The 12,091-nt window shown below is 35.6% G+C and overlaps 1 long non-coding RNA gene across 1 annotated transcript in view; it reads left to right on the top strand.

Moving 5' to 3' along the window:
• LOC106967207 (uncharacterized) overlaps nucleotides 1-11,037 on the top strand; it is a 36,255-nt gene extending 25,218 nt beyond the window's left edge. The window contains exons 3-4 of the long non-coding RNA XR_008292193.1: nucleotides 2,254-2,325; nucleotides 10,731-11,037. This is a non-coding gene — a long non-coding RNA (uncharacterized LOC106967207). The remainder of the gene's footprint in view (nucleotides 1-2,253; nucleotides 2,326-10,730) is intronic.
• Nucleotides 11,038-12,091: the final 1,054 nt, after the last annotated feature.

Genomic DNA, 12,091 nt, shown 5'->3' with positions numbered 1-12,091 from the left:
TGTATATATATATATATATATATATATATATATACATATATATATGTGTGTGTGTATATATATATGTGTGTGTGTGTGTGTATATATATATATATATATATATATATATGTATGTATATATATATGCCCTGCCCGTTCCAGAGGATGAGGGTGGAAAACAGCCACCTGAGTAAAAGGCAGTTTTCACACTTTGGCTATTATCTGAGAAGAAATTTCCTTGGGGATATTTGTATGCATTTGCCACTAAATTAGGTGTCGTGGGGCTTTTCATCTCTAAACAGTGTTAAGCTGAAACAGTGTTCAAGGGTAAAATTTAGACTTATCAATTTGAAGATTCTTTCTTGAAGACGTAGTCCAATCCATACTTCGCATTTCGTAAAACACTGCTTGAAGTGGAAATCAATTCTTAAGTTAATTTAAACTTAAAGTTGTTTGCGTACCCAAAAGTCTCAGAGGTTTTTAAAGCATTTCATTATCAGATTCCATTAGGGACAAAAATATACTTATGAAACACAAAGGTTACATATTGAATTTATATATGTCATAAATAAAGCATACTCTGCACATAATATAGAGACGGGAGTAAAATTTAACCAGGCTTTCACCGGTAATGTCGTATCAGTCAGCTATTTGATTAAAGAAATTGAATATTAATAAATTCGTGCAAGCTGCCAGAATGCTTGTCAACCTCCCTACCTCCAGTTCCTTTCTGTCCTCTGAGAATTGTTCACACTTTCCAAATTGTATTTTCCAAAATCAAACCCAAATTTTTTGTTTTTTATTTATTTATTTTGAGAGACAGAGAGGAAGGGGGAGAGAGAGAGAGAGAGAGAGACAGAGAGACAGAGAGAGAATCCCAAGCAAGCTCCATACTGTCAGCACAGAACACACAGCGCTCGAACCCATTAACTGTGAGATCATGACCTGGGCTGAAACCAAAGGTCGGAAGCTTAACCAGCTGAGCCACCCAGGTGCCCCAAACCCAATTTTTAAAAACACATAACAAAGAAATATATAAATGGCAACCAGAGCTCATTTTGGTAATGTTCTTCCACCCTTGGTCTCCCATAAAAGAGAATTTATTTTAAATTTTAGGGGAATTTAATGAAATGTGAGGAGAGAAAGTGCAGTTCCTTCAAGAGAAACTGTGCCTTGAAAGTAGAAAGTATCTATCTCTCTCACTCATGGCCTCATGCTTCGTCTCTACTTCAAGGTCATTTTCTCTAATTCTAGCTACCTTTCTAAAAAAAAAAATGTTCATTTATTTTTGAGAGAGAGAAAGAGAGAGACAGAGAGAGAGACAGAGCATGAGCGGGGGAGGGACAGAGAGAAGGAGACACAGAATCCAAAGCAGGCTCCAGGCTCTGAGCTGTCAGCAAAGAGCCTGATGTGGGACTCAAACCCACGATGACGAGATCATGACCTGAGCCAAAGTTGGACACTTAACCGACTGAACCACCCAGGAGGCCCATTTTTAAATTTTTTAAAAATGTTTATTTATTTTTTGAGAGAGAGAGAGAGACAGAGCATGAGTGGGGGAGGGGCAGAGAGAAAGGGAGACACAGAATCCGAAGCAGGCTCCAGGCTCTGAGTTGTCAGCACAGAACCCAGGAAATTCTATCTTTCTGATTGGTGGGTTTCCCAATGGTTCAAACCCAGATTCTTCATCTTCACTACTGAGGAGCCTGACAATATTCTTTATTCTTTGACACCTGATTTCATATTCCTAGGGAGAAAATCCAATTTTCCTACATTGACTCAATTCCTTAACCAAAAGTGGAAGATTCTGAAGGGTACACAGTATCACAAAAGTTTCATGCCTCAAAAAATAAAGAAGGGGAAAACACTATCTAACTCAAATTCATTAAATTAAAAAAAAATTATAAAGCATTGTCTTTAATTAACATAAATGCCCAAAGCATCAACAAATTAAGTCCAGAAATATATATATATATATATATATATACATAAAAAGATAGCATATCATGTCCCAAACTGAGGTTTATCTCAGGAGTTGAGAGTTGTTTTAATATTTAGAACCAATCAGTGCAATTCATTACATTAATAGAATAAAGAACAAAAGTATATAATCATCTCAATAGGTGGGGAAAAAGGTTTGGCAAAATTTAGTGCCCATTGATTATTTCTTTTAAAATAAAATTAAAACTATATCTGCAATATGATAAAGGATATTTAGAAAAACATACTGCCAATGTAATATGTAATGGTAAGATATTGACTTTTCTCTTTAAGATAGAAAATGGAGTATGGATGCTTAATCTCACTTCTCATTCAATATTAAGCTAATGATCCAAATGCAATTAGGTAACAAAAACTAAGATAGGAATTATAAATATTAGAAGAAAAAAAATAAAAACTACTCGTAGTGGATAATTTTATGTGTCCTTTTGGCTGGGTCATGGGGCCCAGATATTTAGTCAAATGTTTTTCTGGGTATTTCTGTGAAGGTGGTTTTAGATGAGATTAACATTTAAATCAGTGGACTTCGAGTAAAGCAAATTGTCCTTTATAATGTGGATGGGCCTCATCCAATCAGTTGAAGGCCTTAATAAAGACCGGCCTCTCTTAAGCAAAAAGAAATTCTGCCAGCTGACCAGTTTATACCTTGAACTACAGCTCTTCCCTGAATCTCCATCTGCCGATCTACCTCATCCGATTTTGTACTTGCCAAGCCTCTGCAACCATGTGAAAAAATTCATTGAAACAAATCTCTCTTAATGTAGAAACACCCATCTTGTGGGTTCTGGTTCTCTGGAGAATTGTAGTTAATACGGGTGTTTATACAACAGAAATAAAACTCTGTGTCTAAAAAAGAATACACAAAACTTTTTTGAGTAGCTTTATTTTGAAAAGCCCCAAACTAGAAACAATACATAACTCCACTAAACTGGAAACAACGTATAACTCCATCAACAAGAGGATGGATAATGAAAAGTAGATCAGATGTCACGGATTACTTTCAAAAATATCGGATGAAAGAATCCGTACACAAAAGAGTACATTCTGGAGATCCCATTTAATGAACTTCAAGCACAGGAAATGTTAATTTACAGTGATTGAAATGAGAACAGTTGGTTGCGGGAGCAGAAAGAAGGTGCTCAGGACGCGTAGGAGAAACGAGATTTCTACGTGAAATATTTAAGGTTTATGCATTTCACATTATAAACTTTCATTTCATTTAAATAAAAAAGTAAAGACATATGTAAGTAAATGTCTCAATAAACAAACAAACAAATAAGTAATATGGGAGCAGGGTGAAATTTTAAATTATGTGATCGGGTCTGGAAAGACCTCACTAAGAAAGTGACTTTTTTTTTTTTTAATTTACATCCAAATTAGTTAGCATACAGTGACTTTTGACAAAGACTTAATGGGCAGAATCAGTGAGCCATGAAGCTCTCTGAAAAAAAGTGTTCTGGTGGAGAGAACAAGTACAAATATGGCAAGGCAGGAATTTGCCTGGCATGTGGGAGGAAGAACGAGGAGACTGGGTGGCCTTGGAAGAGTTAGTGAGGGCACTGGTCATTGTAAGGCCTTGTAAGTTATTTTTCGGGTTTTGCCTTTTATTTTGAGTTTCATGGGGGAGTCCCTGCGGTGGTTTAGGGTAAAACTCACATAGTGCACTCACGTGATGAAAGATAGCTTTGTAAAGACCCTTTGCATTTCGAAAAATTCTTTTCACTTTGGCATACATAAAATTAAACAACAATTTATACATTTGGTGATCTAAATGATGAGCTTTAGTCGAGTCCAACGTCCTTTATCATAGCGCCTACTCGGCAAGCATTAAGGTGGAAATAATTAAAAATATTACTGTAATTCTGCAATTCTGTCACCATTCTTATCAATATTTTAAAACGATATCACGTAAAAAGAAAGTAACGTTATCCTAAAACCCTCACAAGCCCAGATGGTAAGCAGCATAGAAGCTTATTTTGTAAATTGCAAAATCCTCAGTAACATGAATGAGATTTGCATCTGTGCATTTGTCTTGTAGGTACAGATGCAAGTGTTGGGCCAATATAAGCAAAGGAAGTTTGAATTCTTAACGTTGCCCATTGGTCTTCAGTCTTTCCAAACAACATGTAACTAAAATTTGATTCTTTTGGTAAGCTTAGGAATGAAATAGTTCCCAGCTATGCGTTTATTTGCAGACTTAGGGGCTTTTCAACCCAGTGTGTATAATGCTGAATAATGGCCCCTGCCAGATATCTGCATCCGAATCTGCATCAGAAACTATAAAAATTTGTGTGATTGAGTTAATGATCTTGAGATGGAGATATTATGCTGGATTTTCCAGGGGGGTGGTCCAGGAAAGAGATCAGAGAAGGCACAGAATTCAATGATGGAAGCAGAATGAGATTTGCAGGTGCTATGCCACTGGCTCTGAAGATGGAGGAAGGGGCCATACGCCACAAAATGTAAACAAAGAATCTGGGAAAGAGAATTCGAAAGGATACACTCTTCACATATCCTTCAGAAAGAGCCCTCTCTGCTGACTCCTTGACTTTGGTCCAATAAAACTGATTGCAGATTCCTGACCTTCAGAACTGTAAGAGAATAAATTCGTGTTGTTCTAAGTCAATAAGTTCATGGCAATTTGTTACAGCAACAAAAGGAAACTAATATATCCACACTGTGAAATAGATATCTACAACTTTTTTTATAGTGTACATCAACAGCTATCAACGAAAAATTGCACCAGATTAAACAAGCGAGGACAACTTAATTAAAGACTTGTAATAGTGGTCAAAACTGTTTGAATCGGGGACAGAAGCAAAACTCAACTCCACTAAAACAAAAGTCAGGAGAGTTTCTCAGCAATGGGGTGAGTTGGTAAAAACGTGTTGGTCAATGTGCTTAGACTATGTGTGTTTACTAATTGGCTTATACTGAAGTTAATATTCTACCCTCCCAAAGATGCTGGGAGACAGTAGCCTTATCTTTCTTGATTAGTTGTATCTCAAAAGGATGGCTCTCAGAATCTTGAGACAGACATTCCTGGGTTGTAATCTTGGCAAGAAGCTGGAGGAAGATTTAAATATCAAAGTGCCAGAGAAAGAATTTATAATTGTGAGTTCTCTAAAGTACATGCTCTCAGAAAAAGGATAGTGACCTATAATCAGGAAAAAGGCCTATCTAAAACTTAGTCAAGTTGAGCAGAACATGAGAGCCATCTTGGTCAATTCCTACTAAAAAAATGCTTAGTCAAGGCCAAACCAGATATTTATCTCAGTAGAATTTACCACATATACTAATCATATTTATTCATCCTTTATATTGAAAATCTGGAACTTTTAAAAATTAGGGTAATGCATGAATACTTGCCTATTAACAACCACCAAAAAAAATCATTTTAAAGAAATAAATTGAATGTGCCACTTTAAAGTCTTAAAACATATATAGAAATCATTTCTGATGGGATGTGCTTTTTGTTGTTTGAGCTTTTAGGAAGCAGAACTATTTTACAGTTCTGAAATTATTCTATGACTATGTTCTCTCTTAAAACAGAAGAGACCTAGGAGTAAGAGAGATGTAAAAAGGCTATGCACAATTAGAAAGAAATGAAAACAAAAGCTTAAATTAAAATACTAGCCGAAGAATATCGATGCTTTTTAGAATAATCCTCAAGTGTGCATATTAATTATCCCAATATTTGTTGAACCAATATTGTGACCCTAAGGACATAAAATTATAGATAAAAAGTACATGTCCTTAAAATATACACAAACCAACATATGAAAATAAACAAATTGCAAGATAGCCTGATAAGTGACATTTCAGAGATAAGAGTGAGACAACTGTGGGTCACAAAAAATAAAATATCTAGTTCTGCCTCAAGGAATGAAGTAACATTTCACTAAGGAAGTAATATTGGAACTGATTCTTAAAGATGAATAAAAAAAACACAAGGTGGAAAGTGGATGGGAAAGCCTTTTCAGGGGAACTAGCTTGTAATGATTCTTAAGATAGAATTAAAGAGCCTCACTTGTCAAGATTACGGAGAGTTCACTTTTGCAAAAGGAAGGCTTTGTTAACAGATAATAGAGATAAAATCAGCGGAAGTAGTGGTGAGAGAAGTAAGGATACACATTGAATGGTGTATGAGAGAATGGTGGTGAGAGAAGTAAGGATACACATTGAATATATTAGAATAGAAACAATAGAAATAGCTACCTTTTCCTGAGTGCTACTATGATGTTCTAAGGGCTTTCAACTCTTTATCATATTTAATCATTTGATATATGAAGAAGATTTTATGTCTGTTTTACTGATGAGGAGCCCAAGGTTTAGAGGAGATAGAGAATGGTTTAAAAGACTGAAAAAGCATGTGTGCTGTAAGAAATGTATAGAGTAATCCTTAGTAACATGATACAAATCAGAGATCAATAGCATCGTGTTTATTTTATTTTTATAAGAAAGAGGAGTGACTGGGTCAGTTTTATCTTCTGATAAAACAGTTTCATGGAAATATAGAAGGTAAGACTGGAGAGTTGGCAATGAAAGGAAACTGAGAGACTCCTGGCGAAGTAGCCAGTACAGTGACCTAATTAATAGTTTGTGTGAAAGCTTATATGATTCTTAAGACGAGTTTCAAGTATTATCTATCTTTGGAATCTCAGAACCTCAGCCCAAAGCCAGGCAATGACATTCGATACCTGTTTTGCTGAGTTTAACAGAAATGAATAAATGGACTAAAACAATAAAACATCTGGAGAAGAAGGGAAAATAGTATAACACAACATAAATTATTGTTGAATATCTACTAGGTGGCTCATGCTTACATTAAAAAAATTTTTTTAATCATCAGAGAAATATTTTAAGATTATTAAGTACTCTTGGAGATGATAAAACTAAGCCTCATTATTCATTGAAGGAAAGAATCATCCACCAAATCCACAGTGTCTATAGGCTTGTTGAGGATGGCCTCTGCCAGCTGGGATTGTTCACATGACAGTGGCATCATTTTAAAAGAAAGAGCATAAAAAGTGCAAGGGCTCTTGATACTATTCCAGAGCCAGCACATTGTCATTTCTACCAAATTTTGTTGCAGAGAAGTCAACATAGCAGCCAAATTCACAGGAAGGGGGTAATAGGTTCTATCTCTTGATGGGAGAATCTGCAGTTTCATTTGAAAGGGTCTAAATAGAGAAACAAGTGAATATTTGGGGACATTTTTGAAATCAATTGACCAAAATGAGTGAGTCTTAAAGTTCCTCTTTTGGCCCTTGTAGCTCTACAGGGTTAAAATAAACGGAAGTAGAAGACTGAGTATCAGAGTATGATTTTATGTTTAAGGCAAAGTTGGTCTAAAAGTGGTTTTTGAGGCAAAGTTGATCAAAATCTAGGCTCCTACTTATAGGATCCCAAGTACTTCTGTGGGTGGCACCTTATACCAAGATAAGATCTGTTGGGGACCTCTACAATGATACCTAGAAATTTCTGCAATGATAGAGAAATAAATCCACCCAATTTCTCTGCTACATTACTATGATTAAGTTACATACCAAAATGTGGCCAACAAAAGTAACTCCCTACAGCTTCCTCCGGTTTCAAACATTTGCTACAAGTTTCTCCTTGGTACAGCCATGACACAGGACCAAATCTGATGAAAATAAGTCTTCTTTATTTTTCATTTACTCATTCATCTATCTGTTCAACAATGTCTGGATAATAAAATTCAGCAACAAGGAGTTACCTTAGCTTTATGCCATCTAAGTGAGAAGAATGACATTTATGAATCAGGCTGATCACTGTTCAGACATGTGCCCAAAATCTGATACTCAACTTTTATATTGATTATAGTTATTTTTCAGTTTCCTGGCGACAGCGTGAAGGTAGTAACTCTGACAGTGCAATAAAGAGAACAGTCAGAAGAAAGAAGCATTTTTTAGGAATGGTTCGGTGAGAATATTATACGCACTAGAGAAAAAGCCCATAAGAGACATAATGTAAAAGAAGTCAAAATCTGCATAAAGTGCATATTTGGTGGTTCTAGTGAAGACCAAGAGGGTCATCACCAAGAGGAGGAAGCATTAGTATTCAAAAGAAGAAACAACACATTTTTAAAGAGATAAAAAAAAAAAAGTAACAAAACTTGTGTCAGAATCTACAGAAAGTTTTATAAAAGAAAAAAAAAGGAGGGCTTACTTGAAATAGGTTATCACTGATGCCTATAAACTCAGTAGTGCAGGTAATGAGCTCATTTTCTGATAAGTGCGATTTGGGAAGAAACAAAGAGGGGTTTGGGTACAGGCAATATGAAAATTTCAAAACAGATTTGTTTGGGGACAGAAAAAAGCCAAGCCAGTGGGCACTGGGGAGCAGTTGAGTCTGGTCAGCATGACTCCTCTGGATCTAGGGAGCTCTCGGCACAGCTGGCTCATCAATAGTGCTAAGCAGTGTCCCCAAACAAGGGTCAAAACAGTTTAGATAACTGCGTAGAAATTTTCTTTTCAGGTAAAATCACTGAAAACACTCTGAGTGTGTTATCATTCAATGTTGCATAAAAGTATCCTGATACTTTACAGTGTAAGTGCATTATGAACACTTTTATTAGTTCTCTTTCTCCCAGCTTGCCTGCAGGTTCCAGTGTGCAAATAACTCTGAGTTAGTTCTATGAAAGTGCATTAAGTCTTTGAGGTTTAATGCGCTAGGGTGGCATTCAGTTCCTCAGAGTGGTAATTTACTAAATAGTAGGGTGGGATGCGATCTTCCTTATCCAAAGGAGTGAACTAGAGCAAAGAATTAAGGGTCACGTCCATATTCAAAAAGCTTAATATAGAACTGCAGCATCCGAGCTAGTGAACATAGGGCAAGAGCACTACATAAAAAAGAAAAGTGAGTTTCCCTTTGATAATATATTATTTCCAATTGGCTAATAAAAAGGAAAATGGCATATAAAAAGCATGCAATTTTTCTAATTAGATCAGCATGATCTCTGCAGTCTTCTCCAAAAGTATTCAATACTTTGGGCTATTTAAATCCATTTAAGCTTGTTTTGAAAGGAACTAAAGGGAAAACATACTTTCAATGGTGTATATAGCTTTCTTTTTATCTAGGACAAAGGAATTCTCTCCTACTTATGGAGCATCTTGTCTACAAGCAACAGGGATTTATTTTGCATCAGTTCAAGCTGTCCTATCTGCCAAAATGATACATGTTCAATGACTTTTAAAACCACTTGAACATCTCCATTCAATTGTGCTCCCCCCACCAGGCTTTTAGAAAAGCAGGAAAATTGTTTTAATATTTTGAAAGGCATCCATTAGGATGACTCCGTTTAAAACACTAAGTGGCTTAATGGTATTTTCAATGCTACACAAAATATTCTAACCATGAAAAAAATTCAGCTAACTACCAATATATAGGAGCTCATTAACTTTAAAAGCTATGAACTGCATATAGGAATCTAGTGTAGCAGCTAGGAAATGTCTGAGTAGTTAGTACATATTCCTTTATTTATTTATTTTTAATTTAAATGTAAATTTAATAGAACACAATATTCTAAGCACCTAATTGAAAGATAATTTTATTGGAATAAGGAGAGTATATGAAACAGAACTGAACTGCTGAAAGTTTCAGCACAGATGTAATATAAAACCTTTGTGCAAACTTACTATGTCTAAGAAAACATTTCAGTTGAATTGCTTTGAGGTGCTAAATTAAGCATACACTAGTCAGGTTTATAGGGGGATATTGTTGGGTAAGGTGAAATTTCCACAAGGGATGTTACAAGTAGATGTGGCTTTGAAAGTGTAGGTTCCATAGATGTTGTTTCTATCAATCCCCCAAAGAGGCTAAAGCACAAATAACAACACGAGGGATCTGTAATGGGAGCATAGATTGGACTCAGAGGAAGTAACTTCCAAAAATCTGGCTCTTTTTGATCGTAAAGCTTTCTAAGAAGAGAATATTTTCTAAGATACTTATTTACTTTGAAAGATAAATAACGAAGTATGCTACTTGTCTTGACTTGTTTCTCCCAAAGATACTGATACCTTTACATCAAACAATGCTAATACCAAATTCTATTCACAGGTAGTATTTTAAAAAAGAAAGCTTTGATCTAGCTTTTGAGTAGAATTATAAGTACATCAGACTACCAAATTGCATACATTTATTTTAAGGTCATCAAAATCATATATATTCAATTTACACGCTCATACATTTGAAAGCAGATGCTGAGAAATCCACAAGGGAAAACAAAGCAAAACAGAACAGAACATTTACATAGTTTCCATTTGTCATTTCAGTGCAGAAAAACGGCAATAATCACAGCTTTTGGAAGTAAAGTATTGTTAGTGTTGATTGTTCTGTGTTAGTTTCATATAAAGCAAAGAAAAACTCATTTCAATAAATAGTATTCAAAAACTGATTTATTTGAAAATTTCAGCTTTTAGATTGACATTTTTACTTAGGCTGCTACATCTTACATCAGGACAAATGAACAGTTTAAAAAGGAGATTCTTTTCAAATAAAAATTTAAAAAATAAAATAAAATGGAGATTCTTTCCATTATCATAAATCTGTGAGACCATATACATCAACTATAGTGTGAGTGAATAGCCCAAAAGAAAAAGAAGCAGCAAAGCATAAGGGTACAATACTGAAAATAAAGTGCTCAAGAAAGGAAAATTTATTGTTTGCATTGAACTCCCAGTATAGGTTGAATAAAAGCACTAAATGAAGTTTTCTTCTATTTTCAGTAACCATTCTGTTTTCTTCTTCCTTTCTTGGAATTATAAGCAACGTGGAATAGTAAGTGTTCATGGCAACAAGTCTAGACTCAATGAGTTATGCAATTAAGATCTGAAAACCCCTAAAGATGCAAGAATTGAAATGGTGGGAACAAGTGTCTAAAGGCTGGAATTGGTCCCTAATCAATGTCAATTCGTAAATTCAAATCATGTCCAAATACAGTTTTGAAAATTGTAATCTTTCCACATGGTAGTCCAATGTACATATTGACCATTTAATCCTGATAATCAATGCTGTTATGGTAACAACTGTTGAGTAAGCCATAATTACAGAAATACATTTTGGTCAAGACATTAAAACATACAAATGTAAGGAATGCCTGGGTGTCATAGTCATTTAAGTGTCCAACTCTTGATTTCAGCTCAGGTCATGATTTTGCAGTTTGTGACATTGACCCCCACATCAGGCTCTGTGCTGACAGCAAGGAGCCTGCTTAATATTCTCTCTCCTCTTCTCTCTCTGCCCTGCCCCAACTTGTTTACATGCACATGCACACACACACTCTCTCTCTCTCTCTCTCTCTCTCTCTGTCAAAAATAAACAAACATTTAAAAAACATACAGATATTAAACACAAATATTTCTCATCTGTTGCAAAAATGATGGAGAGGGGAAATGAGAAAGGAAGCGCTTTCACAGGAGGTGCATTGCCATCCGGTGTTGAGATATCTACCTTTATCCAGGACAATGATCAAATAGGGTATTTTTACAAAAAGAACAAAAGAGCAGAGGCTTCCATCAATGTCTAATGTTGTTTGTGATGTTGTACTATAGTTTTGCAAAATGTTACCACTGGAGAAAATTGGCCAATAGGTACAGAGCTCTCTCTGTATTATCTTCACAACTTCATCTAAATCTTGAATTCTCCAGGGGCACCTGGGTGACTCAGTTGGTTAAGCATTCGACTTCAGCTCAGGTCATGATCTCACAGCTCATGAGTTTGAGCCCCACATTGGGCGCTGTGCTAACAGTTCAGAGCCTGGAGCCTGCTTTGGATTCTGTGTCTCCCTCTTTTCTCTCTGCCCCTCCGCCACTCGTGCTTCTCTCTCTCTCTCTCTCTCTCTCTCTCTCTCTCTCTCTCTGTGTCTCAAAAATAAACACACACTCTCTCTCTCTCTCAAAAATAAACGCTATTTTTTTAAATCTTGAATTCCCTAATGAAAATTTAATTAAAAATGTAAGTTTTCCTGAAAATGGAGTTCACCACAGTGCATCAAAGAAAATGCTGACAGAGCAAAGAATGCAGAGATAAGTCAAAAAATATCTGAAAATCTAGAGGAAAAATCTGCTACATGGCTACTTTGAAATCT

Source organism: Acinonyx jubatus, chromosome D2, assembly GCF_027475565.1.
Source record: "Acinonyx jubatus isolate Ajub_Pintada_27869175 chromosome D2, VMU_Ajub_asm_v1.0, whole genome shotgun sequence".
NCBI lineage: Eukaryota > Metazoa > Chordata > Mammalia > Carnivora > Felidae > Acinonyx > Acinonyx jubatus.
Note: the sequence above shows the minus strand (reverse complement) of the source record. Positions and strands in the feature narration are given on the sequence as shown.